The sequence below is a fragment of the Protopterus annectens genome, chromosome 3.part0 (assembly GCF_019279795.1).
Source record: "Protopterus annectens isolate FY-2018-M chromosome 3.part0, PAN1.0, whole genome shotgun sequence".
Lineage (NCBI taxonomy): Eukaryota > Metazoa > Chordata > Ceratodontiformes > Protopteridae > Protopterus > Protopterus annectens.
In genome coordinates, this window is record NC_056731.1 from 815445628 (window position 1) to 815458746 (window position 13119).

Sequence of the window (13119 nt, forward strand, 5' to 3'; positions counted from 1 at the left end):
CGGTTGGCTGGTTCTGTGGCTTCACTATTTTCAGCGCTGTGGTGGAGATTTACGGGTCGGGTTCAGGTATGTGTGCGATTGTGTGGTTGTTAGGATTAGGGCGCAGGTTAGGTGAGTTAGGGTTAGGGCGCAGGTTAGGTGAGTTAGGTTTAGGGGTGGGTTAAGTGAGTTAGGGTTAGGGCCAACCTCTTTAAAACTCTCACAGATGCACTATGTATTACCACACATTACTTGTAACTGCCTAGCACCTGGATGACATATTATAACTCCTTATCCCCTACCCACTATCCAACCAACTGGATTAGGTGAGTCTGCGATAGTGATGGACCTTAGGGTTAGGGTTTGGGTTAAGGTAAGTGGATAGATAGTAGTGTATGTATAGTTTAGTGTAGGGTTAGTTGTAGGATTATAAGTGTATGTGTGTGTATTGATTTTTTTTAGGTGTGCTTGTGTTGTGTGTATGTGTGTCGGAATAGCAATTTTTTTTTTCCCAAGGAAACAAATTCACTGTTCTGAATGTTCAATATTATGTGGTATAGATATTTTAGGTTCGATGAAATGGCATTTGCTATTTTCATCTTTCGATAACGTGATATAAATGCGTGCAGGGGTGCTTGCCCTCCTACAAAAAGACTGTTTTTTTTTATTGAAAAATGTTTGTCAATCTTCTTGCTCTGTCTATTGTATATGAGTATACCGCTAAGTGTCATATACTCAAAAGTATATATAAGCGATCAAATAGTCATATGATCACAGAATGCTGATATTACTTAGTAGGAGGTCATGGCTTGGCAGGGATTGGGAATTTGTTGTTTCTCCACTGTTGTGCAATTTCAGAGCTGGCATATTCAAGTAGCAAGGGGTTGGGAGCACAGCACCCCATCATGGTGGGTGTAAGTTTTTGATATATGTATATATGTATATATATATATATATATATATATATATATATATATATATATATATATATATATATATATATATACACACACACACACACACACAAATATATATTTATATGTATATGTATATATATATATATATATATATATATATATATATATATATATATATATATATATATATCCTAGCATGTAATCTTCTGAAATCATATATCCAATGAAACACAATGGAAATGCCCTGGACTATCCCAGTGATGAATGAATGTTGTTTGCATTTTCAATATTTCTCTGATTCATGGGCTACTATACTCCTCAGTCCCTAAAAGGGGTCTCTTTTTTTCACTGGTTGCTTTCCAACTGCATGTGGCTCTATTGCTTGCAGCTGAATGCTCATTTATGTATTGGAGTGTGAGATGCTCAAGTGCACAGATTTCATCTCTAAGAATACTTTCTTTGAGTTGGTGCAACCTCAGAGGAATTAAATGATGGCTTCCCATCCTAACTAAATTACACCAGCTGCGGGTAAACCCATGTTGTCCTTTGCACAGGAGTTAACTTTTCAGTTGAGGTTTTCAGTCTCTAATTTCCTAAATGTCCACTCATCATCAATGTAACCATCAAAGGAGCTAGCTAGCTCACTATCAAGCTTGGGTCTATTCCATCACAAACTCTGGTAGGTTGTGCTGAATCATATTCAGCCAAAGCAGCCAGGCTAAACCTCTTCCAGTGAGCTAAATAGGTGACCATAAATAAGCATTTATTTGTTGATGAATATTCAGGTCTTTACTGAGTGTTTACTTTTACTTCTTTGGCTGTTTTTAACTTGCCATAAAATTAAAAGTACACTTATGACATATAGTATGGTGATTCAATTTAACACAGGTAAAGCCTCTTTAGTTTGCTAAAAAAATTGGCTGTGGACCTGAGGCAAGAGCCTCAGCTGCCTGTATAATCGAAGGAAGCAGCAACACTATCTACATAGCCTGGCAGAGAAGTGTTTTTCTCTGTTTTGCTAATAATCTCTTATATGTATTTTTCTCCTCAGAGGCATAAGGACGCCTGGTTGATTGCCCTAGACTAGCAGCAATCTGTATACCAATTTACTTCAAACAAGACTGTCACCATTAGTATGGGTAAAGTTCCTATAAATGAAGTAATGGGTGGCAATTCATTTACAAGGTCTGGAACAGAGTAATCTGAAATGGCTTCAACCATGAAACTCATCTGTCTATTAAAATAGCAATTTAAAACAATTTACCAGTCTCCTTCTCTCCCAAACCTTTCTTCCTCCAGTTTTTGATTATTTATGGCCATGGAGAGAAAAATTTCTTCATTCAAGTGTATACAAGCATAAGAAACACTAGCTGAAATATAAGTGACAAAAAGAAAAAAAATGTGTAAAAGTTGTGCAAGATCATGTGGTTCTGCAAGAGAGGGTTTGTATTCCATATGAACTTGAGAATGAAGCTCAAGAGATTGTAAGAAATCCAAATATCTGCAGAAACAGAACCACAGTTCTGTTAATTTGTATATGAAACACGTTTTTGTATAATGCATGTAAGACCCCTGCCTTCATCAAATCTATTGTTTGAACACTTTAGCATTATTTTACTCATTTAAATGTTTCTGGTCAATTAAAAGTACTTGATACAGTTGCATGACTCTTAATGAGATGTTTCAGTACTTGAATTTTAATGTCATTTTGGATTCACTGATTTTTGACTTTAGTCGGGATTCACAGCATAACATCGATGACATACTTAATTAACTACATGTGAATAATAACAGGCTGATGAAAAGCTAAACTCATAGAAGCACAGACTGCTGAATTCAAGCACCTGTGGCTGAAGTCCTTAGTCTGCCCTCAGGTCTATAAAAGAACTGAAATACACAGTTCCGTATTCACAAGCTATAGCCAAGGACTCTGCAAACATAGAAGACACTGAGCATGTGCTGGGGTATTTGAAGAGGTTCAATCCAACAACTGAATTACACTGTACTTAACAAAATACTGGATCGATGGTGTCATGGTTAGCTTAACTGGGATTTGAATCTCACTACTGGCAATGAAATATGTGATGAAAAGGTGATCACTGTCAGCAAAATGTCATAACTGCTGATATGCACTGTTATGCAGATATGAAGAAAAAGTCCTAGATGGCACCAGGGGGATGGCCTCCTGAGTCATACCACTGATACTCAGTAGTTTAAAGTAGAAGAAGAAACTCCACACTAGTATAGCTCAATAATCAATTCAATAAAATGCAACCTGACCCAAAAAGCATAAGGTGAACATGTACCGCTGTCTTGGATATGAGCTTTCAACATCCACTCCAAGATTAGACTGCAAGCAGACCACCTTCAGAACTGAATCTTTGGCCTGGAACCCCAGGCCCTTCCTTTTTATTTCCTCTGTGAATCACAGTGTCTGCCAGTGCCCTTCATCCCTTTCATACACGTTATTATTTAGACACACACATGTACAAATACACACACACATGCACACACGCACACACACACACACACACACACACACACACACACACACACACACACACACACACACACACACACGTACAAATTATCTCATTCACACATACATACACATAATTCCCTGAGAAGGCTGACAGAATTCTTCAATTCCCCATAGCTTTCTTCTTGACTTGGTATTACCCGGTATTTCCTTTGTGAATTGTGGTGTCTGCCAGAGCCCTTTATCCCTTTCGCATGAGTTATTATTTAGACATACACACATATAAATACACAGACACACACACGCGCGTGCACACACACACACACACACACACACACACACACACACACACACACACACAGACACACACACACACACACACACACACACACACACACACACACATAAACACAGACACTCACACACAGGCACATGTGCACACAAATTGGTTTTACACACACACACACACACACACACACACACACACACACACACACACACACACACACACACACGATTCCCAGAGCAGGTTGACAGAATTCTTCAATTCCCCATAGCTTAAAAAGCTTCTTGACATGGTAGTACTGCTACTATCCTGGAATGTCAAGGGACTTCAGGTAACCTACTGCTCTTTTATCAAATACAAAATCATACACATTAATATTTTTCCAGGCAGAAGGCCGAAACAATTCAGGCTAAGTGGAGACAGAGTCACATCTTTTTTACTCAGCAGTAAATGATAACCCTAATATCAGATAAGAAGTACTGCTATAAAATAAAAACAATACTAAGGATCAGCAACAGCACAGAAGGTGCAGTATTGTTTGTGATGAAAAAAATTATTATGAGACCAATCTTGGAATATGGAGTGACTGTTTGCATTTATTTTAAGAAAACTATAAACAGGTTGAAAAAAACTAAAGGTATTTCACAAGGCATATTTACTCTGTGAAGCATCTGAGTTACAGGGAAAGATTTAAAAATCTCTCTCTGTTCACAGTCAACTACAAATGTGTAACATTGGATTTAATTTTGATTTATAAAAATAATCGCAGTTTTATCTCTGATGCCGAAATAGGGATTTCATCTTCCTCTCCATTCATTAACTCTAGGAATACAAACAAATTAGTAGTAATTTCATGACTGAATTCTAACTTCCTTGCTATGACTTTTTGTATTAGAGCTGAAAGGTGGTGGAATTCTTTACTACTGCATTTAAGAAGGTGAAATTCCTTGGTGTCTTTTAAGACAGAATTAAATGCTTGGTTGGGGAAAGGGTATTTGACTCTAGATTTAAAGGAAACAGACTCTTTGAAAGTATAGACTAAGGCTCATAGGGTTCATAGGTTGGTACTAGGCTATTGCCCCTAGTGCCTATACAAGCCTAGCCATAAGAATTCCCTGGATATTTCTTCCCACAGTATTTACTTTCCTGGACCCCTGTCTAGCAGGGTGACTGATGTGATCCCAGGGGTGAATTTCCTATCTCCCATCCAGTTGTCAAGGGTCCTTTTGAAGAGGGCCAAGGAGGCATGTATGGGCAGTCTATTTCAGAGTATGGGGAGTCTCTGGGTCAGGAACCTATCCCTCCAACATGTTTTGTTTATTGTGATGACAAGGTTTAGAACACTACAGTGTGTGGCTCTGAGGGATTGGGATTTCTTTAAGTGGAGCATGTCCAGCAGCTCAGGGTTTGACATGGCCTTGTATGTTAAGCATTGTTCGCCTCTGAGTAGATGATATGCCACAGAGTATAGTTGGAGTTCATTTAGATGGTCAGCATAGGGCATCTGCTTTAGGCCTGTGATTCTTTTAGTGAGATATTTCTGCGGCCTTTCCAGCTGTTGCAATTGTCTTGTGAGGTACATACCAAACAGGGCATTGTACTCTATAATGGGTCTAATGAGAATTAAGGAAGTGGGACAATGACCTCTTTTTTTCTGGGTGAAAAGCCCTTAGTGATGAAGTGTGCCACACAGAAGGATTTCCTGACTGTTGTGGTGATGTGGTTATCGAAGGTGAGACCACTGTCCATCTGTGTCCCTAAGTCTCTCATCACACTTTCGGTGTTTAGTGTACTGCCACCTATGTAGTAATTCGTGGGTACCTGATTTTTCCCAAAGGGGATAACTATACATTTTTTGTCATTAAGCTTGAGCCCATGGCTTTGGCACCAAGCATCTGTTTCTGTAAGGCCCTTTTGTAGAATATCCACATCATTTAAGGATTCAATAATGGCTCCCAGTTTGCAGTCATCTGCAAACTTTGTTAGCCAGAGTCCCTTAATATTGGCCTTTACTTCAGAGAAGTAGATGCCAAACAAGAGTGGTCCCAGGACTGAACCCTGAGGTACTCCACTTGTCACTTGTCTGGAGCTGGATTTGGAGTCGGCTAACTTTTACAGTCTGGGTTCTGTCAGTAAGCCAGTTGGCAACCCATTAAGTGATGTAGGGTTTTATGCCCAGCTTAGTAAGTTTATCTATGATTCCAGAGTGGGGGATGGTGTCAAAGGCCTTGGCGAGGTCCAGATAGGTTGTGTGGACTGCCTTACCCTCGTCCACAGCTCTGGAGACTGATAAGAAGAAGTCAATCAGGTTCAGGAGACAAGATCGCCCCTTCACAAACCCAAACTGGATGGGGTCCAGTGTTTGAAGGTTGCTGATGTCTTTGTTTATAAGTTCCATGATAATGCATTCCATGCCTTTGCAGATCAGGCTCATCAGACTGATGGGATGGTAGTTCCTGGGATCAAAGGTGGATCCCCCCTTGTGGAGTGGGATAACTGTAGCTGTGCACCACTCAGTGGGCACAAAGCCTGAGGTGAGGCTATGATTAAACATGACACTTAGGTGAGGTGCCAGTTCATTTTGTAGTTCATGTAGTACACAGCCCGGGATGTGGTCTTGTCCCATGGATGCTGCATTCTTAGCTCTGGAGAGTGTGGTTTCTACCTGTGTGGCCATGATATTTGACAATCTTTTGGTATTGAGATGGGCCCTTTAGGGGGTGAGAGGGGGCTGAAGTTGGCACTGAATCAATCTGCCAGGATATTGGCAATATACTTGGGATCGGTATATTTAATGCCATTCTGTTGTAGCTCAGAGCAGATCTGAGCATTGCCATTTAGATTCTTGACATAACTATAGAATGCCTTGTGATTGCCTTTGGAATCTTTGCCAATTTTATTTTCATAACTAGCTTTGGAGGATTTTATGAGGGATCTCAGCTTCTTACTGAGGCTGGTAAGGAAGTTTTTTGCATCCTGGGATTTTCCACTTTTCTGCAACAGTTTTTCCTTCTGTTGTATAGTTTGTTTATGGCAGGGGACCATCAGAATGAATTCCTTTTTTTGGAGGAGTGTGTCTTGATTCTATTTGGGATGGCACGATTCATGCACGAGTGGATGTGCTCATACAGTACCTTAGTGTATGATTCAGCAGTCGAACTTTCAGCTCTGTCTGCATGGGCGTCATGAAGTTTGTCACTTCTGACTTGAGTAGCATGAAGCTAGCTTTGGAGAAGTTTTTTCTGGAGGTTTCCTTACTGGGGGGGTGGGGGTGGGATGTGGATGTCAAGGGTGATTTGCTTATGGTCAGACCCGACCAATGAGGGGGTGGCCACTGGTGTAGAGCATCTATCTCCCATGTTGGTAATGACCAGGTCTAGAATATTGTAGCCCCTGGTGGGACTATGGATTAGTTCCAAGAACCATTGGGAAAAGGTGTTGGTACCCGAGTAGCTTTCCCAGTTAATGGCAGGGTAGTTGAAATCACCCAGTATTAGGGTGTTTGGTTGTATCTTAATATTTTTCAGTATGTTTAGAAGGGTGTAGTGAGAATCTTGAGGCATGGTGGGGGATCTGTAGCAAGCTACAATTTGGACTGCAGCCTTACCTAGTGTTAGTTGCACCTGGAGAATTTCAGATGTATTGTGTTGGGCAACTGGCCTGGAGATGTGAATATCCTTGGTGAATATGGACACTCCTCCACCTTTAGTGTTTTGGTCTTGGTTTGGTGGCCAAAAGTGTGGTAAGAGTTGTAGCCTGGTATTGCAGGGGTGCTCTCTGGAGCCTTGAACCATGTCTCAGTTACTGCACAGATATCAATGTTATCCATTTTTAGGAGTGCCTTGAGAAAGTGCATTTTGAGGTTTAGATTTCTAGCATTGAATAGCATTACCTTCAAATTTTGCATGCTTGTATCTGTTATGGTGATGGTTTTGTCCTTTGAACCTTGCCTAAAAAAGGCACTAAAGGGGTGGCAAGAGCTTTAGCCAGTTACCTGAATCCTAGGGGCGACAGCTGCAGACCATCTCTGGTAAAGCATTGTGGTTTGTTGATCATGTCATCCCAGGCAGAAAGATACTGGATCCCCTTTGAATGACATGAGAAGCTTAGCCAATTGTTGAAGTCAATCATTTTGTCCTTATACTGTGGTATCATTCTGGGCAAAGGCAGGATGCTACTCAGGGCTAGGGTCAAACCTGCCTGGGCCACATGATCTGAGAGCTCTTCCATGTCTCTTTTCATGTAGTACAGGGAGGTACGTCTCAAGTCATTCACTCCAACATGGACAATGACAGAGTTGTATTTGTACTCGTTGTGGAGTGACTTGAGTCCATGCATTATGTGGTGGATCCTGGCACCCGACAGGCAGCTGACTGTAATTTTCTCCTTGCTCAGCCTGGTGAGTGGGACATCAATGTGTCTGACTATAGAGTCACCTATGACTAAAGTGTTGGATCCGTTGTCTTGCCTTAGGGGCTGTTGTAGGGTGGCACACTGGTGTTGTGAGCTATGCATCACTTTGGTTGTGATTGGTGTTTGTTTGCGTTTCAGCTTCAGAGGTCCTTGTTGCTTGGGCAGGTTAATCTTAAGGGCCTCCACATATGTGGGTTTAGTGTTGCTATGTGGGTGTTGATGGTGTGGGTTTTGAAGGACTACGTGTTGCTTGAGGTGTAGTGCAGGTGTTAACCTTCTCCTCTTGACTGTAGCACAATCTTGGCTGGAGAGAGCTTTGCTTCCAGTTTGGCTATGTAAGTGCATCTCTCACAGGTTGTAGTGTTGGGTGGTATGAGGAGAGGGTTGTCTGTGTACATGAGACAGTTGCTGCATTGCCCCAGTATGCCCAGATTCACCAAGTGGACAGGAGAAATCACTGGAAGCTGACCCTTGGACATGCCTGTTTAGGTGCTTGTTTTGTAAAGTACAAGAGCTGTTTTCCCTTACCTTTGCAAGGTACTTTTCAATTATAGGCTGCTTAGTGCTTACAATTAATTTCTCCTTATTAACAAGGAGAGCTGAGTGCTTGTATCAGTTTAAGGCTTCCTAGTGCTTTCCAGAAGGTTCTAGAGCAAGTGCTAGTCACAAGGGTTCAGATTTTAGTGCTACTACTGAGAAACCAGCTAGTTCTATGGGAAAATTTGAAGAGCAGACTTTCTGACACATGAGGTAGTTTAACTGTAGCCCAGCAGTGCTGCACGATGCAAGAAGCGAGCAAACACATGTGTTTTTAAACCAGAAAGTTGAAAGGGATAGAAATTAGCCCAAAATGGCTAATAAAATTACAATTTCAGAGCTGGAAACCACTCCTCTATTGTTAGATAGGCAGTACAATGCCCATCACTCCTACTGGTAAGCAGTAGGACTTCCCTCTACCACAGCAAGGTCTGGATAGCTCTGAACACAGAAAATAAAGTCCTGAAACCAGCAAAGCCTGGGTTCTGGACTATACTAGCTAGGAAAGTAGTGAAACGAGCAAACAAGATAGTATTTTCTTTTTTGGTTAAAACAGGCTAAACAATGCAATAATACAATAAATAAACACAGAAAAGGCTAACACATGAGTGTGTAGTCCTAAACAGTAAATGCAATTAAAACTTTACAAAATTAGTAATATAAAACTTTTTAAATGAAGCAAGGCAGGTGCACAACTGAAAAATGATTTAAGAGGCAGTAGAAAAAGTAGCTAGTCTACATATACAAAAAAGTCTATATATACAGAAAAGCAGCTAAAACAACACTAAAACAATTCAGATGCAGTGCAACCTAGAGCATTTGAGTTGTAGCAATATTAAGGCAAATACAGTTTTACTAAATGCACTTAAATATACTCTATATTTCCAAAATGTTTGAGAAGCAGTCAGAACACAAGGAGATTCAGACAATTTTTAAAACACTGAAACATTGAAATAAACACACACACACACACACACACACACACACACACACACACACACACACACACACACACACACACACACACACACCACTCACATACCCCTTACATACTGTAATAAAGAAATCCTGTTACATATGACACAATACATTAAGTAAATGTCCATATTGAGTTTGCAATATATATTCTAGCCACACTAAAAACAGTATTTTTTTCATCAAGTATGCTAGTAAATACAACAGTGATCAGTATACAACTAGATCCCTTTTACTTTTTCATCCATTCCCATTCTACATTTCACTGTAATAGCTATCCAACTACTTTTTACATTTTTCCCGTCTTTCTTTCCTTTTTTTACCTTTTCATACAGCCATAGGTCTGACTGTATCACAGTTTCTCATTTCTAATTTGTAATGAATATATTAAAATAATTTTGCTTGATTATTAACAGCTTCTTTTTCCTTCTGTTTTATCCAGGCCATTGTTTATTTTTGCCACATTATATTTATCCTATTGACTATTGTTTTACCTTATTTGTTTATTGTTAATATCCAGTTGTCTATTGTCTGTTCCTGTTGAATATTATTTTTATCTTTTTTTTATTGCCATATGGACTTGGGTCATGCCTGTACTCATTTAGTCAAAAAATGTTGAATAAATAAATGAGTAATTATTAAATAAATAAATTTACCATTGGTAATTTTCAGTGAAGCTTTTTGTTCATAGGTTCATAGGTGTGTACTAGGCTAATGGCCCTGGAGCTTTTACGAGCCTAGCCCATAGGATTACCCTGGCATCGTGCCACCTGACATTAATTCCTAGTAGCTCTGTCGAACATAGCCACTGGAGAGATCCCTGGGGTGAAGTTTCTATTTCTCACCCACTCATCAAGATTTCTCTTGAAGGGGGCCAGTGAGGTGCTCTGTTTGACATGTATGGGAAGTCTATTCCATAGCATGGGCAGTCTCTGGGTTATGAACCTGTCCTTCCAGCATGTTCTGTTGAGTGTGGTAATGAGCTTGAGGTCTCTGGAGAGTGTGGTGTGGATGATTTGAGATTTCTTTAGATGTAGCATTTCTATCAAAGCTGGAGTAGACATGGCTTTGTAAGTCAAGCAGAGATCGCCTCTAAGAAGGCGATATGAGACAGAGAATTGGAGTTTTTTGAGTCTGTCCATATAGGACAACAGTTTAAGGCCGAGGATCCTCTTTGTGAGGTACATTTGTGGCCTCTCCAGTTGTTGCAGGTGTCTAGTGAGGTACATGCCAAATGGGGCATTGTACTCGATGACTGGCCTAATGTTGTTGTAGATCTCATTATAAAAATGGTGTTGACCTTTTACTATATTAAGTATGCTAAAAAACATTCTGCATTTTTTAAAAAAAAGTATTTATTGTTTCTATATTTACTTTTCTGAAATACAACTGTTTCTGTTAGGTTTTATATTTGATTCTGTCATGCTGATAGATATAGAATATTCTGATAATTTGAAGAACCTTGATATGTAAATGGCAGGAGAATTTTCAGTTCTACTTCTGTAAGGTAGAAAATTATCAAAATACTTTTTCACTGTAGCACAGCAACACGTGAAAAAAACTTGTTTTCAGAGAATACTGGTCACATTTTAAATTGGTTTCTACTATGGACACACTGGAATTTTGCTTATTAGTGTATTCAAAGATCTTGCTTTATTAAAATTTGGTCTGTTTGTACAGTAATGACTGAATGAGTGGATGAACAAACAGAATTACTCATGTAGTCCCAAAGACATTTCCATTGCATAAAGTGTCATTCCAAACATCTAATGTTACAGGTATATTTGTGGATTCACTATCACCCAGATAATGTCCTTTAAATGAATACTGTCTACTTTCTGTCTTTCATATAGTTTTTAATCTAGTTTTTAGTTTAGTATATCCCTGTACCATCTTCAGAAGCTTTTTATCTACTGTCTCCTGTTCACGTTTGAGCTTGGTCGGAGCCCTATTTTCATCATTTGACATCTGGATACCACTCTATCTGGCACAATCACAGAGGAATTTTCTGTTACTTGTGAATTCTAACCTCCTTTTCCACCTATTAATTTTTAATTCATTAGCTTATAACTACTCAGAAACCACCACTAGCTATCCATTAAAAATGTAACCATGCAAGCAGCATAGATATTTGCTATTGCTGAGAATTCTTTAGATAGCTGCACTATAGTTTGGCACCATTTTTAAATGAGTGTTCCCTTTCCCTTCTACTGAATGACACCTTAGTCAGCCTATAATGCTGTGCAACCCATGTAAGTGTTTTACTGTGAATATTAACATTCTATATGTTTTATATGCTGTCTTCATAGGGATTTATCTGGTGGATATATTGCCTGCTGTCTTGTGTTTTTGCGATACACTGTTAAAAGAGATTGCTGTATGTACAACACTTTTCTTTGCTGATAAGATGGGCTAATCATATGTATGGTGATCACACAGCCACTAGGGCAGTATTATACATAGAATAGTGTTCAAACATGTTATTCTTGCTCACTCTTGTTCAGGGAATACGGTAGTAACTAAGCTACTTGTTTCAGTGATTTCTACCGCTCCCTATGATACTATGCCTATGTTATCGACCTTGCAGGAATGCTAGTTGCTGCTTGTTAACCTAACATTGAACGGAACTTGGTTGATTGTTTTTTGCTGTGTAATACTCTTTGAAAAGCTTGTTAAATGCTCGTTTTATGTCTGCATAATTTTACCTGCCTCTCTAGCCTTACCTTCCACTCATTCTCCTACTGAAGAATATTTATTGCTGTCTGATACTCTTAGAATGTTTGTTAGAGGATCGTTTTTTGTCTGCATAACTTACCTGCCTCTCCTGCATACCTTTTACTCTTTCTCCCACTAAAACCTTCTTGCTGTTTGTTACTGTTAGAAAGTCTATTAGATGTTCGTTTTACATTTGTTTTCCTTCACTACTTTTCCCTGCATCAATGCTTTTTTCTCTTTACTTGCAGTTTGCCTCTGCTCTTCACGGGAGCCACTAGGCCAGAAGAGACAGCCCTACCTGATCATGCCATGCATAAATTATTCTGAGAAAGAAAGAGCACCCTGCTATTTTTATTGCTCCAGCTCTATTCCTTCTCTAAAAGTGCATGTATGCCAAGTTGAACATCCACACTGTTTAAAATTAGTCTGCAGTAACTCACCTTATTTTACTGTATTTTTTATTGCACTGAGCAACTAGTGGCAAGCACAGCTTATCGGCTCGCACCCTGCCAGCCCTCCCAACTTTTAAAATTGCCAGCTAATATATATATAGTTTATAGAAACGCCACTTCTTTATAAGTGCAGTAGCCTCTTCACATTTCCATGCACTTACAAAGCCTACCAAGGCCAGACAATTCAATAAATTACCTAAACTAACCTAAGGAATTAACAAAGTGCCTAAATAACAAAAGAAAATGACAAGAAAATAATTTCCCTTAGCCCTGCTTAGTTCATAGCTTGTAGATATTTTTTTGCTGAATCAGGAACTTACCATTCTAGGAAGTACCTGCTCCGTTCGCCCTCACTTCACTTGGACT